The sequence below is a fragment of the Mesoplodon bidens genome (genome assembly GCF_964165515.1).
Source record: "Mesoplodon bidens genome assembly, chromosome: X".
NCBI lineage: Eukaryota > Metazoa > Chordata > Mammalia > Artiodactyla > Ziphiidae > Mesoplodon > Mesoplodon bidens.
In genome coordinates this window covers 65597641-65618815 of record NC_138163.1, presented here as the reverse complement: position 1 = coordinate 65618815, position 21175 = coordinate 65597641, and the positions used below count along the sequence as shown (strand labels likewise).

General features: G+C 34.8%; 1 pseudogene across 1 annotated transcript; it reads left to right on the top strand.

Moving 5' to 3' along the window:
• The first annotated feature begins 19937 nt into the window (after positions 1-19937).
• On the top strand, positions 19938-20592 carry LOC308608567 (small ribosomal subunit protein mS38-like; annotated as a pseudogene). The gene has a single exon. The product of its transcript is annotated as a small ribosomal subunit protein mS38-like (transcript).
• The last annotated feature ends 583 nt before the right edge of the window (positions 20593-21175 follow it).

Sequence of the window (21175 nt, the reverse complement as noted above, 5' to 3'; positions counted from 1 at the left end):
AAATGTAAGGCCAGACACTATCAAACTCTTAGAGCAAAATATAGACAGAACACTCTATGATGTAAATCACAGCAAGATCCTTTTTGACCCACCTCCTAAAGAAATGGAAATAAAAACAAAAATAAACAAATGGGACCTAATGAAATTTACAAGTTTCTGTACAGCAAAGGAAACCATAAATAAGACGAAAAGGCAACCCTCAGAATGGGAGAAAATACTTGCAAATGAAGTAACTGACAAAGGATTAATCTCCAAAGTTTATAAGCATCTCATGCAGCTCAATAACAAAAAAGCAAACAACCCAATCCAAAAATGGGCATAAGACCTAAATAGAGATTTTTCCAAGGAAGATATACAGATTGCCAACAAACACATAAAAGATTGCTCAACATCATTAATTATTAGAGAAATGCAAATCAAAACTACAATGAGATATCATCTCACACCAATCAGAATGGCCATCATCAAACAATCTAGAAACAGTAAATGCTGGAGAGGGTGTGGAGAAAAGGGAACACTCTTGCACTGTTGGCAGGAATATAAATTGATACAGCCACTATGGAGAACAGTATGGAGGTTCCTTAAAAAACTGAAAATAGAACTACCATTCGACCCAGCAATCCCACTACTGGGCATATACCCTAAGACAACCATAATTCAAGAAGAGTTATGTACCAAAATGTTTATTGCAGTTCTATTTGCAATAGCCAGGACATGGAGGCAACCTAAGAGTCCATCAACAGATGAATGTATAAAGAAGATGTGGCACATATATACAATAGAATATTACTCAGCCGTAAAAAGATATGAAATTAACTTATTTGTAGTGAGGTGGATGGACCTAGAGTCTGTCATATGATGTGAAGTAAGTCATAAGGAGAAAACAAATACCATAGGCTAACACATATATATGGAACCTAAACAACAACAACAAAAATTTGTCATGAAGAACCTAGGTCCAGGATGGGAATAAAGACACAGACCTACTAGAGAGTGGACTTGAGTATATGGGGAGGGGTAAGGTTAGGTTGGAGCGAGGTGGGGGAGTGGCATGGACATATATCCACTACCAAACGTGAAGTGGGTAGCTGGTGGGAGGCAGCTGAATAGCACGGGGAGATCAGCTCAGTGTTTTGTGACCACCTAGCAGGGTGGGATATGGAGTGTGGGAGGGAGGGAGACGCAAGAGGGAAGAGATATGGGGATATATGTATATGTATAGTTGATCCACTTTGTTATATAGCAGAAACTTACACACCACTGTAAAGCAATTATACTCCAATAAAGATGTTAGAAAAAAATACATTCAGATTTATGTAACATTATGCATGTTTTCTGTATAATCTATGGATCTGTGAATAAATAGATCACTGAAACAGAAAAAAAGAAAACATTGCAGTATCTTACATCAACTTTTTAGAGTTACAGAAACAGAGAAATTATATTTATGAAGGTCAATATCTTCATTTTTATTGACACGGGCTGGAAGTGCTTAATTACATGTTTGTTAATATAGGTCTATTAAAAGAGTGGTCAGTTTTTGTTACAAGAATATGAAAAATATCATATGAAAAATATACTGGAGCAAAAAATAATTAGTAGCAGAATGACAATTTATAAAGTTGTTGTAGTAGTTTATAAGAAAAACTATGAGCGCTCATACAGTGAAAATGACAGTATGAGTGGAAAGAAGAGTGAGATTCAATAGACTTGTCTAAGATTTTACCCAGAGCACTTAGTAACCAATTAGATAAGAATGAAACGTGAATGAAAACTAATTTGTTGTGTGATTATAAGAATTAACTGAAATAATGTAAGTACTTATCAGATTGCATGGCATGTAATGGTACTTCAGTAAATATTGGTAATAATAGTAATAATTATTATTAGAAGTACTTATTAAAATATATATAAAATTACACACTTTGTTGGTAGGATCACATTAGGTAAAAAAGGGAGAAGAAAGGATATTCTTAAACATATTTGGGCTGTTGCCCTAGCAATATGAAATACCTGAGTCTTCCTGAGAAACATTCAACAGTCAAGGATAGAATAAAAGTGAGGATCAAGACATGAGCAATAGTTGCATCTCCTTTGATCATTTGGCCTTTCTCTCTTTTCTTCTATCATTGCATCCATTAACCTGAAACCAAACCTAGGCTTAGTTGTTCACTGCTTATAAGCTAATAATTCAAGAGTCAAGTGTCAGTAGAAAAGAAAAGTGCTTTAATCAGAAAAGCCAGCAAACTGAGGAGAAGGTGAACTTGTGTCCAGAAACCAACTCCAGAGTTTCTGCTCAGCCCTGACAGTTTTTTTCTTTCTTTTTTTTTCTGACAGTTTTTAAGGAGAAAAAAAGAGGGGGAAGAACCTCAGTGAATCATTGAGGCAGGGCCTTGGTTTCTGCATCATTCTCTATTAAGTGCAGACTGGCTGACTCCTTCAGATGTTACCTTGCCTGTGTGATCTGCCTGCATGATTGCTAAGGGTTTTTTTTGGGGTAAACAGATATTCATGTTTTAACTGCTTAAATCTTCATTCTTCCTTCTACTTATCTAGGAAAAGAATCAACAGATTAGACAATGCATGGTGTGCATTCAGGAGAGCATAATTCAGGAGTTAGTTTCAATTGTTTAGTGATCTCATTCTCATAATTAGGTTCATTTAAGGTTAGAGTGGAACAGAAATAGGCAAACAGGAAAGGGGCAAAACAGTTGCTTTCAATCCCTGGATGCCACTTTCCCTCTTTTCTACTTCTGCTCACATTTTCTCCATGGTGAAGATTTATAACCGAAATTTCCTGCTGCTGCCTAATCACCATTATTTTCCTTTACATTATAAATTTATTATGAGGACAATATTTGGAATTTAGCATTTGCCAATAATCATTCTGCTCAAGAAAGATCAGAATTATTTTGTCATTTTTTTTCTAGAAAAATATATTTTCTTCATTTAAATTATCCTTTGTAACAGACTTGTCTTTTTTTTTCCAAAAATGAACAACAAACTGACTTCTATAGCCTATCTATAATGTATAGCAAAAAGTTTAAATTTATTCTGTGACATATAAGACCTTCTGCAATAATGCCAAAATCTGACTTATTTGCCCTATCTCCAATTATTACCTCTTTTTCACTTCATGCTCCAGCTACCAATAATTTTTTCCTGTTCCCTGAAAAAGTCATATTCTTTAATACCCTATTCTTTGCACATGTTATTTATTTTGCTGGGAAGACCTTTCCCAATTTTTATGTATTGAATTTAATTCTGATCTGTCAGCCAAACTAAAAATCATTTCCTTTGAGATGTCTTCTCTCAATTCTTCAAAGGGTGAATGTTTATCTTGCCATGGAGCTTTTTCAAACTTCTATTATAGATTTTGACATACTGTAGTTATTTGTGGACATGTCTGTCTCTTTAAGATTGAGCTACTAGAGAGAAAAAATGGTATTCTCGTCATTTATTCATTCCCTGGAGCACTCATCAGCATAATTGAAAAGTAGTAGTTGTTCAGTAAATGTCTGAAAGCAGGAGGTGTAAATGAGTGAGTGAATGAATGGGTAATTTAATGAAGTCTTATGACTGACACTATGGTAGACACTAGGCTCACTGTGGTGCTCTTGCAGTGCATAGTCTATTTTCCTTGTAGGGCATAATTATTATTAAACTGAGAAATATGTAGGGATATCTAAAATAACCTATAAATCCTTCCCAGGAGATGAAAAAATGCTTCTATTTAAGGTCTAGGTGAAATGAATGAGACTAAAAGAATAATGAAATGAGACGATCAGTCAGCCAAGTGTGGGGGAGAGTAATTAGGGTTGGTGAGGAGTGGCACTAACATAATAACGAAGGCTGGGTTGGAGATTATTAAGCTTCCAGAAAATAAAAAGCTTATGACAGGAATACTATATCAGAGTAAAGAGGGAGAGAAATTATAGATTAGAACTGAATTTGTCATGGCTCAAGACAAAGAGTAGGGGCTGAGTTTAATCAACAGTATTTATAGAGTTCATACTATGTGTACCAAGAGAAAAGTATAACTAGGCATTAGGTAACAAATAAAAAAAATGATGCGAGTTGGAAAATAGCAACAAAGCTCTAAAGATTTAATTTGACTTATCTTACACACTGACTTTGCAGGATCTCCAAATGTAATTTTGTCAGATCTGATTCGTGGCAAAATATTGTCTTGCTCTTTGTAGTTACAGGTATCCCAATTGAGAGTCATTTTCTCTGCTGGATTTACCATCTCAGAGCCCAGAGCTTTAGAAAAATGAATATTTGTTTTGCTATATGGAATTGGGCATAGAACAGAGATTAACAGTATGCTCACCTGCAAGTTTTAAGTGCTATGGAAAGAAAAGCTCTTTGAGGGTATTGCTGGACTCTACTAATATTTGTGCATTTATTTTATGGCAAATAGCTTTTAAATCCATCCTAAGAGCTATTCAGAACCATAGTGGCTATATCAGTGCTTCAATCAACTATGAAATAGAGATCTATATTCAGAATTTACCCTAAATTGCTCAGAATTCTAGTATTTTCTCTTGTGAACATTGAAACACAACATAGGTATGTACTGCTCAGGAATTCTCATATTCAAGTACCTAAATTTAGAGATTATAAGAAGAAAATTGGAGATTTTTCCCATAATAGAAGGGTATTAACTGTGCAAAAGCATTCACTAATGATAGTCTTAAGATCTTTGTGTGCATCTGGAAGATATGTAACATTACACAAACTACACACTATTTTCAAGGTGCATATATATTCTACAAAAGAGGCCTATCTGTAGTAATATATACACTAACTAAAGTACCAGCATAAACTGATATCAGAAAGTTCCAGATTCAACTTTTAGTCAGGCAATTTTTCTATAAGGAGAGTTGACCCAAAAGGGTAAAAAATATAATTGCCAGATTATATGATATCTGTCAGTTGACCTCCTATTGAGTTAATAGCACTTACATGGGAGCAATGAAGGTGAAACCTTCCAGGGAAAATGCAAACAGGTTGGAAAAGCTGGTATATCTGGAGGAGATGAAGAGATTGATGAAGAAGAGCAAAGAAATAAAGTAAGTGGACACAGTTGTAGAAGGAGTTATCTGTGCTCTAAGACTTTCTTGAGGGATCAACAGCGTTACCCACACAGACAATGCCTTCCTTCACTAGTTTTAAAGGCACATACCTGGGACTTGTCATCTCATAGTTAAAAAAGATAGTTTGATAATAATTGTTAGTGTTCAAGAATTGGTTTTGTAAGCTCCTATTTTTAATGGTTCATGGATAGAGACCACTGCTGGATTTTTTCCCATTACTGAATATGATAAGAAGTTAATGGAAATGTTGTCTGAACAGCAGTTTGCTATACCTTAAATCTAATTAGGCATATTCTTTCATCAAAGATGTTCACTTGATCCTAAAAGTTGATTCTCATCTGTACAGATAAACAAAAAGAAAACAAAATAAATTTAGATGACTGCCAATGTACATCAGAGGTAAATTACTCTCATCAAGAGTTACAATAAAAGAGACACGTTATGTAGTTAAATATTTAAGTCCTCTTCTATCCTGAAATACCAGTACATTTATTTTTCTTTTGGCATAAACTTGATAGTTTCTTCTGGATCCTAGAATAGAGAATGTGGTGACATCATTAGTTCTTGTTATTACTCTTTAAAGTAGATCATTATTTGAAAACATTCTGATAATTGTCAAATACAAGTAAAATTTTTCTCTTTCCCCTTGTAGTGGAAAACAAAATGCTGTATTAGAGTATTTGGAAAAACGAAATAAAACGTGCTAAGAAAACACTTTTATAGCTAGGGGTAGTATTTTCAACAAGATTATGAATAAAATTAGCATGCTCAAATAAAATCTAAAATAGCCATCAAGTGCCATGATCCAATTTATAAGAAGCTCTTCAGCTAGGGCTAACTGAATCTTAAACAGCTCCCATCTGTGAACACTGCTTACCACTAGATATACAGTATCAGATCATTTACCAATTCTACCCTGGAAAAATACTGAATTCCTTGGATGTCAAAACCGTTATTCTAATATTAAATTCTGATGAAAGATGGGGGATTTGTTACTTTAACTTCAAAATGGAATATTTTTCTTAGGAAAAACAATTTTTCTTCATCAGGGAGACCTTTCTGAGGACTCTGTGTAAAGCCCAATAAATTACACATATATTGACCTGCCCATTTTTGAACAAATTGAGAAATATAGACATTGTTACTTAAGAAACAAAACATCACCATTTATAGCTGAGAAATCCCAAAGTGGTGGATGTATTTTAGTATAAAATCCAGATAGGCAAACTACTGAACCTCAGAATAAGAGATTTACCCAGGCAGTGACAGGGAGTAATGGACTAAGACCTTCCTGATATGTGTTAAGGAAGAGCATAAGAGTAGTAAAATTCCAAGCAGAAAATAATTTGAAGCTAATTATTCTTTTCTATCTTACTGGTTAGTTTAATCACCCCAAATTACCTGGGGCAGGGCAGAGTGAGTAAAGGAGAAAGTCAGTGCCAGAATTGTTTTTATAAAAAATGTGGAAAGAGATTAGCAAAATAAACAGTTTTAAAGAAGAGTAGAATCATTGAATATGTAATAAAAATAAACTTTCCTAAGGGGTTTATGATACCTTTGATTAAAATACAGAAGTTAGCCTACTAACGAAAATTAAGATTATATTACGATTTATTGCACTATTACGCAGAAAAAAGTATGATTAAGATGTTTTTAAATGAGAAGTTCCAAAGATTAAAGTAAATTTGAGTTGTAGCTAATAAATTGAGAATAATCAAAGGAGGTCTACAAGAGTGAATCTCAAGGTCCAGCCATGCTGTTACCACTTTATACAGGAAACAACTTAGGTAACAAAGAAGTGGAGAAGATTTTTAAAAGTGTTAATCAAAGTAGTATAAGCACAATGACATAAGGAAAAAAGTAAAGGCTTCATAATTCAATAAGAATGTTAACATAAAACAATTAGAAATTGACAAACATGACCAATTCAAAAAGACACTAATGACAACTATAGTAGGAACTTCCCAAAATAGTGGAGACTTCAACTATCTACTGGCAACATATTTAGTAGTCAATTTAAAATATTGTTAAGTCATTCATGGCAAGTCCTTCATGGCAAGTCCTTCTTACTAAATATATAAATATAGAAAATGAAGGGTAGATAATTTTTATTGAAATGCTAAATTTAGTATTGAATATGACATTACAGTCATATGAAAAGTTTACAATCTATGAAACTGTGTGTCATTTTATTGTAAATATGGGAAAATAATTTTTGTATTAAGTTCTGGGTTATTTAATTGGTCTTCATGGTCCACCTGTGAGGAATGGGCTATTTTGAGAAACACTGTCTAGAATAGAAAAAATGTCCAAATATATCCTCAGAGGACCTAACAGAGACCAATAATTGGTAAACAAATATTAATCTAAAAAAGTAGAAAAAATGAAAATATCTAATAATTTTCAAGTATCATATAGTTCCTCAAACACTGAGGACAAAATGTATATAAGTTAACAGATCCCTAAAATATATGTGCTTTATTTTCTGTACTTATTAATAAGCAATTAGTAATCTCAGATACAGATGTCTTTTTATAATTGTTAATAATGAAACTGATGTTATATATATCATATAATAATTGTAGAGAAGTCCATAACTTGCCAATTGATCAGCAGTCATTGACATAATTGATTGCAAAATTTTAAATTAATAAAGTATTCTTGAGCAGTATTTGCTTTACAGAGAAACTGAATGAAAAGTACAGAATTCTACCACCAATTTACCCTATTATTAATATGTTGTATTAGTGTAACATATTGTTTACAACTGAGGAGCCAATATTGCTTCAGATCTTTTGCTCATTTTTTAATTGGATTGTTTACACTGCTGTTGTTGAATTTTAACAGTTTGTTGTATATTTTGGATACCAGTTATTTACCTGATATGTGTTTGGCATATTTTTTCCCCATCTCTGTGGCTTGTTTTTTTTTCTCTCTCTTAACAGTGCCTTTGGCAAAACAGAAGTTTTTAAGTTAAATAAAGTCCAACTTATCACATCTTTTAAAGTCCAACTTATCACATCTTTTTCATTTATAAATTGTGCTTTTGGTGTTGTATCTAAAAAGTCATGGACACTCGTGTTTTGTTTTATTTCATTCTGTTTTTGTTTCTTTTGCATGTATGTTGCTTTCAGTTTTTGTTTGTTTTGTTTTTACCATTTCTGTGGGGTTTTGTCTTTTGTAACATAATTTCTATTTTATTTTTTTATGTTTCTACTTCTATGTTGTTTTTCTGTTGTTCTGTCTTCTTTCCCCTTTATCTTTTTCTTTCTTTTATTTTTATCTCATTTTTGTTGGTTTGTTTTGTTTCTTTGATTCATTCTTCAGTTGGAAATCTGCTTTGGTTTTGTTTTTTTGTTTTTGTGTTTTTATCAGTTTTCTTTTTAATTGTTTGATTTCATAATTGGGTTCTTTCATTTGTCTGGTTGCTCTCTTGCTTTTTGTGTTACTGGGTTGTTTTTGTTTCTTCTGTGTATGTGTGTGTTTCCTTGTTTCTGTTTTGTTTGTTTGATGTTAATTTTTACCATTTGTATGGGGTTTTGTTAGTCTTTTTTTTTTTTTACAATCCCCTTTATTGCTGAGATGAGTGAATTACAGCTTCTTGTTTCCTTGACCAGAAGTTGGCCCTGAGGCTCTGGGGTGGGAGCACTGAGGCCAACCCTCTGGACCAATAGAGAATTCCCGGCCCCAGGGAAGATTAATTTTTGAGTGCTCTCACAGAGTCCTCTATCTGAATCCAAGACACAGCTCCACCCAAGTGCCTGTAGCTCCCAGCGCTGGACACCTCACACCAAACAACAAACAAGACAGGAACACAAATGAACCCATCAGCACACAGACAACATAAAGTCATACTAAGCTCACAGACACCCCAAAACACACCACCTGACATGGCCCTGCTCATCAGAGGGAAAAAACTCAGCTTCACCTACCAGAATGCAGGCACCAGTCCCTCACTTCAGGAAGACTATGCAAGCCACTGGACGACCTCACCACCAGGGACAGAGAACATAAGCAAAAGGACATACAATCCTGCAGTCTAGGGAAAGGATACTTCAAATACTGTAAATTAGACAAAATGAGAACACAGAGAAATATCTTGCAGGCAAAGGAGCAATGTAAAAACATATAAGGACAAATAAATGAAGAGGAAATAGGCAAACTACATGAAAAACAATTCAGGGTAATGATAGTAAAAATGATCCAAAATCTTGGAAATAGAATAGAGAAAATACAAGAAACTCTTAAAAATGACCTAGAAGAACTAAAGTGCAAACAAACAGTAATGAACACCACAATAGATGAAATTAAAAGTACTCTTGAAGGAATAAATAGCAGAATAACTCAGGCAGAAGAATGGATAAGTGAGCTGGAAGATAGAATAGTGGAAATAATGGCCACAGAGCTGAATAAAGAAAAAAAAGAATGAAAAAAAAAGGAGGACAGTCTCAGAGACCTCTGGGACAACACTAAGTGCACCAACATTTGAATTATAGGCATCCCAGAAGAAGAAGAAAAAAAAGAAAGGATCTGAGAAAATATTTGAAAAGATTACAGTCAAAAATTTACCCAACATGGGAAAGGAAATAGTCAAGTCCAGGAATGCAGAGAGTTCCATAAAAGAAAAACCCAAGGATAAACATGCCAAGACATATATTATTCAAACTAAAAAAATTAAACACAAAGAAAAAATATTAAAAACAGCAAGGGAAAAGCAACAAATAGCATACAAGGGAATCCCCACAAGGTTAACAGCTGATCTTTCAGCAGAAACTCTACAGCTCAGAAGGAAGAGGCAAGATATATTTAAAGTGATGAAAGGGAAAAACCTACCATCAAGATTACTCTACCCAGCAAGGATCTCATTCAGATCTGATGGAGAAATCAAAAGCTTTACAGACAAGCAAAAGTTAAGAGAATTCAGCACCACCAAACAAGCTTTACAACAAATTCTAAAGGAACTTATCTAGTCAGGAAACACAAGAGAAGGAAAAGACCTACAAAAACAAATCCAAAACAATTAAGAAATGAATAGGAACATACATACCAATAATTATGTTAAATGTAAATGGATTAAATGCTCCAACCGAAAGACACAGACTGGCTGAATGGATACAAAAAAAAAAAAAAAAAGGACCCACATATATGCTGCCTACAAGAGACCCACTTTAGACCTAGGGACACATAGAGACTGAAAGTGGGGGAATGGAAAAAGAGATTCCATGCAAAAGGAAATCAAAAGAAAGCTGGAGTAGCAATACTCATATCAGAAAAAAATACTTTGAAATAAAGACTGTTACAAGAGACAAGGAAGGACTCTACATAATGATCAAGGGATCAATCCAAGAAGAAGATATAACAATTGTAAATATTTATGTACCCAAAATAGGAGGAGTTCAATCCATAAAGCAAATACTAAAAGCCATAAAAGGGGCAATCAACAGTAATACAAAAATAGTAGGGGATTGTAACACCTCACTTTCACCAATGGACAGATCATCCAAACAGAAAATAAATAAGAAAGCATAAGCTTTAAATGATACATTGAACCAGTTGGACTTAATTGATATTTATAGGACATTCCATCCAAAAACAACAGAATAAACTTTCTTCTCAAGTGCACACAGAACATTCTCCAGGATAGATAAAATTTTGGGTGACAAATCAGGCCTTGGTAAATTTAAGAAAATTGAAATCATATCAACCATCTTTTCTGACCACAACATTATGTGATTAGTTATCAATTACAGGAAAAAAAATCTGTAAACAATACAAACACATGGAGGCTAAATGATACATTACAAAATAACCAAGAAATCACTGAATAAATCAAAGGGGAAATGAAAAAAATACCCCAAAACAAAGGACAATGGAAACATGACAACCCAAAACCTCTGGGATGCAGCAAAAGCAGTTCTAAGAGGGAAGTTTATAGCAATACAGTCCTACTGCAAGAAACAAGAAAAATCTCAAATGAACAACAAAATTTACGCCTAAATCAATTAGAGAAAGAATAATAGTAAAAAAAAACCCAAAGTTAGCAGAAGGAAATAAATCATAAATATCAGATCAGAAATAAATGAAAAAGAAATGAAGGAAACAATTGAAAAGATCAATAAAACTAAAAGCTGTTTCTTTGAGAAGACAAGCAAAATTGAAGAACCATTAGACAGACTCATCAAGAGAAACAAGGGAGAGACTCAAATCAACAGAATTAAAAATGAAAAGAAGTAACAACTGACACTGCAGAAATATAAAGGATCATGAGATACTACTACGAGCAACTATATGCCAATAAAATGGACAACCTGAAAGAAATGGACAAATTCTTAGAAAAGTACAAACTTCCAAGACTGAACCAGGAAGAAATAGAAAATATGAACAGACCAATCACAATCACTGAAATTGAAACTGTGATAAAAAATTTTCCACCAAACAAAAGCTCAGGACCAGATGGCTTCACAGGTGAATTCTATCAAACATTTCCAGAAGAGCTAATACCTATCCTTCTCAAACTCTTCCAAAATATAGCAGAGGGAGGAACACTACCAAACTCATTCTATGAGGCCACCATCACCCTGATACCAAAACCAGACAAAGATGCTCACAAAAAAAGAAAACTAGAGACCAATATCACTGATGAGCATAGATGCAAAAACCATCCACAGAACACTAGGAAACAGAATCCAACAGCACAATAAAAGGATCATACACCATGATCAAGTGAGGTTTATCCCAGGAATGCAAGGATTCTTCAATATATGCAAATCAATCAGTGTGGTACACCATATGAACAAATTGGAGGATAAAAACATATGATAATCTCAATAGATGCAATAAAAACTTTTGACAAAATTCAACACCCATATATGATAAAAATTCTCCAGAAAGTGGGCAGAGAGGGAACCTACCTCAACATAATAATAGCCATATCTGACAAACTCACAGCCAACATCATTCTCAGTGTTGAAAAACTGAAAGCATTTCCACTAAGATCAGCAACCAGACAAGGGTGCCCACTCTTACCACTATTATTCAACATATTTTTGGAAAGTTTAGCAATGGCAATCAGAGAAGAAAAAGAAATAAAAGTAATCTAAATTGGAAAAGAAGAATTATAACTGTGATTGTTTGCAGATGGCATGATACTATACATAGAAAATCCTAAAGATACCATCAGAAAACTACTAGAGCTAATCAATGAATTTGATAAAGTATCAGGATACAAAATTAATGCACAGAAATTTCTTGCATTCCTATACACTAACAACAAAATATCAGAAAGAGAAATTAAGGAATCACTCCCATTTACCTTTGCAACATAAAGAATAAAATACCTAGGAATAGACCTACCTAAGGAGGCAAAAAACTTGTATGCAGAAAACTATAAAAGCCTGCTGAAAGAAATCACAGATGACACAAACAGATGGAGAGATAAGCCATGTTCTTGGATGGAAGAATCAACATTGAGAAAATGACTACACTACCCAAAGCAATCTATAGATTTACTGCAATCCCTATCCAATTACCAATGGCATTTTTCATAGAATTAGAGCAAGAAATTTTACAATTTGTATGGAAACACAAAAGACCCCTAGTAGCCAAAGCAATCTAGGGAGAGAAAAATTGAGCTGGAGGAATCAGGCTCCCTGACTTCAGAATATACTACAAACACTCAGTAATCAAGACCATATGCTATTTGCACAAAAACAGAAATATAGATCAATGGAACAGGATAGAAATCCCAGATATAAACCCATGCACATATGGTCACCTTACTTTTGATAAAGGAAACAAGAATATACAATGGAGAAAATAGAGCCTCTTCAATAAGTGGTGCTGGGAAACCTGGACAGCTACATGTAAAGGAATGAAATTAGAACATTCCCTAACACCATACACAAAAATAAACTCAAAATGGATTAATATCCTAAATATAAGGCCAGACATTATAAAACTCTTAGAGGAAAACAGAGGTAGAACACTCTATGACATAAATCACAGCAAGATCCTTTTTGAACCACCTCCTAGAGAAATGGAAATAAAAAGAAAAATAAACAAATGGGACCTAATGAAACTTAAATGCTTCTGCAAAGCAAAGGAAACTATAAACAAGATGGAAGGACAACCCTCAGAATGGGAGGAAATTTTTGCAAACGAAGCAACTGACAAAGGATTAATCTCCAAAATTACAAGCAGCCCATACAGCTCAACATCAAAAAAAACAAACAACCCAATTCAAAAACAGGCAGAAGACCTAAACAGACATTTCTCCAAAGAAGATATGCATATTTCCAACAAACACATGAAAAGACGCTCCACATAACTATACATTAGAGAAATGCTAATCAAAACCACAATGAGGTATTACTCACACTGGTCAGAATGGGTATCATCAAAAATTCTTCAAACAGTAAATGCTGGAGAGGGTGTGCAGAAAAGGGGTCCCTCTTGCATTGTTGGTGGGAATGTAAATTGATACAGCCACTATGGAGAATAGTATGGAGGTTCCATAAAGAACTAAATATGGAACAACCATATGACCCCACAGTCCCACTACTGGGCATACACCCTTAGAAATCCATAATTCAAAAAGAGGCATGTATCACAGTGTTCATTGCAGCACTATTTACAATAGACAGACATGGAAGCAACCTAAATGTCTATCAACAGATGAATAGATTAAGAAGATGTGGCACATATATACAATGGAATATTACTCAGCCATAAACAGGAATGAAATTGAGTTATTTGTATTGAGGTGGATTGACCTGTAGTCTGTCCTGCAGAGTAAAATAAGTCAGAAAAAGAAAAACAGATACCGTATGCTAACACATATATATATATAATCTAAAATAAAAATGATACTGATGTGGCAGGGCAGGAGTAAAGATGCAGAAGTAGAGACAGACTAGACTTGAGGACACAGAGGGGGAATGGGAAGCTAGGATGAAGTGAGAGAGTAGCACTGACATATATACACTACCAAATATAAAATGGATGGCCAGAGGGAAGCTGTGCATAGCACAAGGATATCAGCTCAATGCTTTTTGATGACTTTGAAGGGTGGAATATGGAGGGTGAAGCAAGGCTCAAGAGGGAAAGGATATGGGCATATATGTTTACATATAGCTGATTCCCTTTGTTGTACAACAGAAACTAACACAACATTGTAAAGAAGTTATACTCCCATAAAGATGTAAAAAATAAAAAAAAATAAAAGTCTTGGCCAAATCCAAGATCAACCAGATTATATTCTACATTATTTTCTAAGAGTTTTATAGTAAATGTAATGTAAAATTTTACATTTATGTTTATGCTTCACTTTGAGTTGTTTTATGTGAATGGTGTAAGGTTTGTGTCTAGTTTTTTTGTTTGTTTGTTTGTTTGCTTGTGGATATTTAGTTGTTCTAGAACAATTTGTTGAGAAGACTATTATTTTCCCATTGAGTTACATTTTTTGTTTGTTTGTTTGTGTCAAAGATCAGTTGACTATATTTATGTGAATTTATTTCAGGGATCTCTGTCTAATCTTTCACCAGTACTACACTGTCTTGATGACTACAGTATTGCAGTAAGACTTGAAATTGGGTAACATCAGTCCTCTGACTTTCTCTTCTCCTTCAGTAATCTGTTGGCTATTCCAGATCTTATGCATTTTCATATGACCTTCAGAATCAGTTCGTCAATATCCACAAAATAACTGGCTGGGAATATTTTAATTGGAATGTCTATGTTTGTTTGTTTCCTTACTTTATGTTCTTTATTCCCCCCTCATTAGCAGGAAGGTGAGTGATAGATGAAAAGGAGATCAGTTAGGGAAAGTAAAGAAAATTACATTCTTAAGAACATTTGGATGATTGTGTCTAGATTGCTTCTCTGCTCTACAAGTATTGCGAAATTATAGGTGAGAGATGATCAATTACCATAAAGCTTCTTAGAGAAGAATGTATACTTCAATATTTATGTGTATGTTTTAAAATGCTGCTATAAAAATACAACTGCTATTTAAGAGGGGCAGAATCAATATTCCAGTTTTAGATTAGCTCATTTGGCAAAAAGAAATTATATCAAAATTTATATCAATATAGAATTTATTTGTTTATTTATTTTATGTGGTACACAGGCCTCTCACTCTTGTGGCCTCTCCCGTTGTGGAGCACAGGCTCCGGATGAGCAGGCTCAGCGGCCATGGCTCTCAGGCCTAGCCACTCCGCGGCATGTGGGATCTTCCCAGACCCCGGCACGAACCCATGTCCCCTGCATCAGCAGGTGGACTCTCAACCACTGTGCCACCAGGGAAGCCCCAGAATTTATTTTTAATTAGAAATGATCTTATTCAGACATTGCTCTCTGATTCTACCTTATTTTATGCTATGGAAGATTAGTTCTGGTGTTCTTCTAGACCTCTAATGAGATCCCACATTACATTTAATGAAAATATTTGGGCAAATATAAAATACATGGACGTATTTTATTGTAATACCTATTTCTTACCTTTTGGGTAGTATTTATTGACAGATAAATTTAATTTTGAAAATCTTCTCTTTTTTAAAAATTTTTTCTTTCATTGAAGCTCTTGGCCATGCTGTTAGTATTATTTTGTTGTTTCTGTTTCCTGTTTGTCATTTGAATTTTGAATAAAGATGATACGATTAATTAGAGTGTTATCAATTACATCTGATATGGATGACCAAATATATATCAATCAAATACAGCTAGTTGCTTGTGTGCTTGTACAGAATTTTAAACTTTAAATCCTTTATCACCAAAAAACTAGTTCTTTTTACATCATATAAATTCAGTTGATAACAAAAATGTATACACTGCTTTATTTAAAATAGATAAACATGAAGGACCTAGTGTGTGGCACAGGGAACTCTGCTCAATATTCTATAATAACCTAAATGGGAAAATAATTTGAAAAAGAATAGGTACATGTATATGTATAACTAAATCACTTTGCTGTAAACCTGAAACTAACATAACATTGTTAATCAACTTTACTCCAATATAAAATAAAAATTAAAAAATAAACAGGTAGATTGCATTCATGTTGACAAAGATTAAATATTTGTTAAGAATTGGCAGGAAGAAAACAATGGTCCTTGTTTTCTGCATTTTTTAAGCTAATATTCAATATTGTCTTACTTTTAGTCAGGCTAACCTCTGTTTCAAATGAATGAAAACAAAATAAAAAACAAAACATACTTCTTAAATCCAGAGCTACAATGTAATGGAATTGTAACCTTAAATATAAAAATAATTTCCACATCCGCATCTGATGCTAAGAATGTATATTATAAATATTCTCAATGTTACATAATGGATTTTGCAACTACATACATTTTATTTCCCAAATTATTTTTGTTATTTTCTCCATTAAGAACACATGATTACTGTTTAGAAGGTGGAAGCTTGAAAGTGTGTAGGCTTTAATATAATGCATTATATCTCTGTATGGCTTTATAATTTTTAAACAATTAATACATTAGATTAAATGAGAGCAACAACTGCTGACTCATGTTGTTCTACATTAGAATGAATGGATAATTGTCAGCACTATCTTATGAAGGACTTGGAAAGATTTCTATATTGGAATCTCACCTTCTCATCTTGTACTTTAAAAATAGAGGACTTGTGGTTTATGGAACCTAACAGATATTAAAACAATCATAAGGAATGCTGATTTGTATGGATGATGAAGCAATTTGAAATAGTAATAAACTATTTTATTTTGTAGAAGCAAATTCAAGTGTGTCATGACATTTCTGTTAAGGCTAAATCTCCAATTTTGAACCTACTAATTTTGCACATCAGGCTAACTTTATGCATTTTCTGCAATTTGACTACATGCTTCTAAATAAGTCTTCCACTCAGTTGATATAATTAAGTAAGAAATGAAAAAAAAACCTTATAATTCAAAGTATGATTTTTTAATGTTTTTGATGGATAGAGGAGGGGTCAGATTTTTAGTCATGTGCATTCTATTAAAAGAAGGCTTTAAATACATAATTCTGTACTTGTTGTGACATTCTGTAAAGTCAGAAAATATTTCTATACTCCAGTTTAATCCTTAAGGGTCAAGTGCATGGTCAAAAGAACATCAGTTCATGTTAATGTTAATGATACAAATGTCTCCCACTTCACTTTTTAGTGTTTTCAGGGTTTGTTTTTTGTTTTTCGTTTTTTGTTTTGGATTGGGGGGGAGCTTCAAATATATGCTTTATATGCATTCCAGCAAAACTTGTGTGACCAAGTGATGCACAAACACTGTTTTCCAACTGCTCAGTCTTCTTCACTTGCAAATATTCCAACACAGAGATGTAACTTGGTATCCTAAAACTATCTCAATGCTTAGACATTTAAAGTTGCTAGTTTATTAGTGTTTTCAAAGGATCAAAAGTGTTAATTTATTAGAGAGAAATGTATTTAACTCTATAATACATCATACTTAAATTATATGAACAGTCAATAAGAGTAGAAGGAGTATGAGTGAGTAACCTTGAATTTAGCATTATGAGTATACAATATATTTTTACTTTAATATGACTAATTCTCAGAAATAATAGAAACAAACAAAACTCTCAGTAGCTGAACTAAAAGTTAAGGGTTTCAAAAATTGGCTATTTGGCTTAGAAATGGAATGTAATTGAACCATCTGTTTCAAAGAAATGTAAAACTAATGTTGGGTGAGAAGAACCATGGCCTCTCCACTCACAACATGAGCTTAACTCTGAGTAACCAGCCACAGCAGACTATTGCTAGAGGACACTAAGAACATAAAGTGATTCCCACACAATTGACACAGGTGTCCAGGAGCCACTGAAATTTGAATGTACAGCCAAAACACCAACAAAAAGCCTCCAGCACTCCAGATTTCACACTAAGCAAAAGTATCAGCAGACCCACTGCTGGAAGAACTTGAAGTCTGTGGTTCAATGAAGGTAACCATTGCAACAATAAAACCCAAACTGAGCTCAACTCTGGATAAGATTGAATCAATCTGCCCCAACCCTCCTGCTTGTATCTGCACATATGTGCACACACATACACACACTAAAGACACTAAAAGACTTGACAAATAGAAACATTACTTTTCATTAAGTTGTTAAACAGATATACTTGTAACAGCAGGATGATATGACATGTTTCTTTAACACAATAACATTTAATGTTTGAGCATATGTTATGCGGGCATACTTTTTGGCTTTTGTTCCATGTGTATTCTTGCACATGTTATGGGCAACTCTGGAATTCAGGAAGTAATATGGCACCAATAGTTAGCATGTGATTAAGATAATAGAGTACAACAGTTATTCACAAATTTTAATAGGCATCAAAATCACTTGAGGAGCATATTAGAAATGCAAATTGCAATGTACTATTTCAGAAATTTAGTTTGTGTAAGCTATATGCTAAGAGTCAGGGATATGGTTTTCTCTCTCTTAACTCCAGTGTATAGAATTGTGTTTTATGTTCACTTCATGGAATATTGTCATCACAGCTCTATGTTTGTTAAAAGATAATTTTAGCAGGTTTTATTCTTCATCCTTCTCCAACTTATTTTTCCTCTCCCATAGACATACACTTTTATGTATTTGATATATGTTTTTCCAATCCACCTTGCATACCATCTCTATATTTATATCTAGATAGATAGTAAATAAACAGATCGATCTGTGGAAATATAAAGTTTTGTTTTTATGTGTTTTTTAAATAGGGTATTCTGCTTTATTTTATGTCTTACTTCTTCACTGAATATAATTCTAAAACTTATGCATGATTTATTGTGTAATTTTAAAGTGCATTACAATCCATTGTATATACATTTCATACATTCATTCCACTATAGATGGACACCTAGGTTGTCTCCAACTCTCTGTTACCACAAGTTAAACTAATGAACACATTAAAACATAGCTCCTTATGCACCTGGCAAAAGTCTATTTTATTTATTTTTTAATATATTCCCCAGTCATGGAATTACTCAAACATAAGCATCCTCAGTTTTACTAAATATTGCTATAGTGCCTCAAAACATCCACAGTAGTTTAAATTCCCAATGACTATATATAAGGGTTTATGGTTCCCCAGATTCCTATCAACATTTCAAATTATTTAACCCTCTAGTTTTGTCCTCTAATAATTCTAAGGTGACATGTTAGTGACACTTTATTTTTAATCTCTCTAATTACTATTGAGGTTGTGAAAACTTAATAAACAAAAACCTTAATTAGAGTCAGGTGACCAGAAGGAAAAGCTCTCACACCATGTGATGATTGCAGAGTCCATCAAAAAGAAGAAAGACTCCTCTTCTTTCCTGGCAAGGACTCAGCCAATAAAAAGCCATGGATGACTTGAAAACTATATCTCCCCAACTTCTTATTTCTCTCTATAAAAGTGTTCTCCCTCCTTGCTCTGCGAGGACTTGCACTGACTCTATATGGTTGCAGACTCCTAAATAGCAGTTCTCTGTTGATGCAGAATAAACCCATTTTTCCTGGAGAAAAATCTTGCAGTCTATTTGTTTTATGTCAATATTTTGGTGGCCTGTAAGGGGACCAGAGAAGACCCTTAAAGGCTGGTTAGCAAACAGGTACAAAACCCAAAATTGGTGGCAGCAGAATGGTCAGTTGAGTCTCCTGGCCACATCTGGGAAGAGTTGGTGTGAGGCTGTGGCGCATGGGCTCCAGGGACAGCCGAGGCGGACGCAGCCGGTTGGGGCTCGGGTCCTAAGACCGGAGCGTCAACACCACCCAACCTGTGGGCACCTCGGGGTGAAGCGAGGCTCAGGGAGGCTCTGCTGAGTGCCTGGGGTGCCGCTATGCACAGGCCATGTTCCTGGTGTGCCTGACTTCCCAGGTGCTCAGGGCTGTTCCCTGGTCAGGCTGCATTGGGCCCTGGCCTGTCTTTGGGGTGCTGGGCAGGCATGACTGCAGGCCTCGCTACAGCACACAACCAACAGGCCCAAGTGGGGTTGCCTCCCTCCCTGGCAGGTGGGTCCACATGTAACTTGAGGAGATGCAGGTCCCCAGGAAGATGTCCATCAGCCCCCTGGAGAGCTGGCTGACCGTTAGCTACCTCCTGCCCAGACTGGACGCTGGGGCCCCAGGGACTGTGTCTCTAGCCCAACTCTATGAGTGTCCACCATCCAGGTGGGGGAAGGGGTCAAGCAGAGTGGTAAGGAGGTCTGGGATGCACCCCAGATACAGTGCAAAAATGTGCTCAAGATCCACCGGCAGAAGTGGAATCATCACAAGTAACACAAGCTGGTCAAGAGGACCTGGTTCCTGTGGCAGAAAGTCAGGGAAGGACACCTGAACCGGAAGCAGATGAAGTTGGAGAGACACCTGAGGTGTATCTGGTGGGAGGTGGGCCTGAAGGAAGCTCCCAGGCTGGCAGACACACAAGATCTACCTGAAGGACAAATGAGCCTCGTGTGTCTCTCCCCAAGCCCTGTTACTGCTGATGACCCACTGTAATAAATATTCAGAGAACTCAGCTTAAAAAAAAACAAACAAACAAAAAGAAAAAAAAACCCAAAATTGAACTCCAATAGCTCACTGCTTTTCTTGCCAACCTCGGAGTTTGAAGGTATGTCTTTCTACTGTATTTGAGCTCATGCCTTCTATGCATTTGAAGATTTCCAGGGTTTATTCAGGATCTATTTAAAGGTTTCTCTTTTTTTTTCTAGTTAAGGCTTTGTTCTGTATTGAAGTACTCATATTGGTCTGATCTAGAGGTCAGACTGATTTAACTGAAACTGTCCAGCCTCTGGCCCATTCCCTTTGTAAACAGGCTGTTTCTCCTAAAACTGGCTAGCCTTCAAACCTTTCTTTTAGGAAAAGGGGTTGTTACCCAAAACTGTACCAGTTTCTCAGCATCAGGCCTATTCTTTTGGATTAAGGGCTGTCCTATGGAAATGGGCTGGAAAGTCTTTGGCCTGGCTCCTCTGAGACAAAGCTGTTTTCTTAGAACTGGTAGGTATTTTGTTTACAGGCTGTTTGAGGTACAAGCTGTTTGACTTGAGCTATTTAAACTGTGTGAAAATTATTCTTTTATTCTAAAGGAAA